Raw genomic sequence first — 1,556 nt, forward strand, 5'->3', positions numbered from 1 at the left:
AAGCAGCTTTGGAACACCCTGATAAGGAATTCAAAAGAATCATAGTTAGGTATTTCCAAATGATTGAGAGACAGATCAAGGAAAATACTAACAAAATTAAGGAAAACACGGACAAAACCCTAGAACAATTTCAGAAGACAATACAAGAGCAAAATAACAAAATAAATGAAAAATTAGAAATGACAAAAATCTACAGAACGAAATCCAGAAGGTGAATACTAAATTTTAAGAAATAGATAAAACATTGAAAGAGCAAAAGAGTAGAATCAAATCAATGGAAGACAGAATTAATGAGATTGAAGACAAATACCTGACTATTTCTTTGGAAAAGGATCAATCAGTAAAAAGATTAAAAGAAACTGAAAACCTCCTACTATGACTTGGAGTCATCTATTTGCCTTTTCAGTTCTTTAAAGTCTGATTTATATATTTTGGGGCTCTTTCATTGGGTCCATAGATATTTATTATTGTCATATCTTCTTATTTGATTGATCCTTTAATCATTATATAATGTTCTTCCTTGTCTCTTACAGTGGTTTTTCTCTTAATGTCAATTTGATAAGAAATTAATATTGCCACTCCTGTACTGGCAGCTGAGGAATAAAAGGAGAAGCAGCAAAGAGGGAGACCAGCTGAGCGGTGGAGTTTTGCCTATCTAGAGGGTGCAGCCATTTTGAATGTTTACAGGCTGTTTGACCATTTTGGATATTTACAGCAACAGCATTCCTTCAGATTCCAACATTACAAGAGATACTAAAGGGTGTCCTTGAACAGAGTACCAATAATAGCAAACAACAACCTACCCTTAATACACAAGATGACATAACCCAGAAACAAACTGTTATGGTTACCTAGTACCACTTTAACTCCAAGTTCAAAGTACCAGGCTCTGAGGGCTGGGTGAAAGCCCCTCAGCCTTGGGCTTCACCTCTGTCTCCTATTCCTGGCCCATGAAGACTATGGCCCCTAGCTTCCCTTCAGGTCTGGAAATGAACCTAATCCTGTGGCTTCCACTATTAACCACTCCAAGGATTGTATCTACATAATATAAATAAATGTTCAGCACATATGCAGAAGAGCTAAACAATACAATCAACCAACTTGATCTTATATACATCTACAGAGTACTTCACGCAATAACAACACAATATACTTTCTTTTCCAGTGCACATGGAACATTATTCATGATAGACCATATGTTAGGCCACAAAGCAAGCCTTAATAAATTTTCAAACATTGAAATACTGCAAAGAATCTTCTCAGATCACAATGCTATCAAATTAGAAATCAACAATAGAGATATCAATACAAAAAGAGCAAACACATGGAAACTGAACAACACCAACCTTAAAGAAGACTGGGTAAGAGAAGAAATAAAAAATGAAATTAAAAAATTCCTTCAATCAAACGACAATGAAAACTCAACATACCAAAATTTTGGGGACACAGCAAAAGCAGTGATCAGAGGCTAATTTATAGCAATAAATGCACATATCAAAAAAGAAGAAAGAGCCAAAATCAACACTTTAAACCAACATCTTAAAAAATTAGAAAAA

The sequence above is a fragment of the Orycteropus afer genome, unplaced genomic scaffold (genome assembly GCF_000298275.1).
Source record: "Orycteropus afer afer isolate SDZICR_OR568_19922 unplaced genomic scaffold, OryAfe1.0 scaffold00280, whole genome shotgun sequence".
NCBI lineage: Eukaryota > Metazoa > Chordata > Mammalia > Tubulidentata > Orycteropodidae > Orycteropus > Orycteropus afer.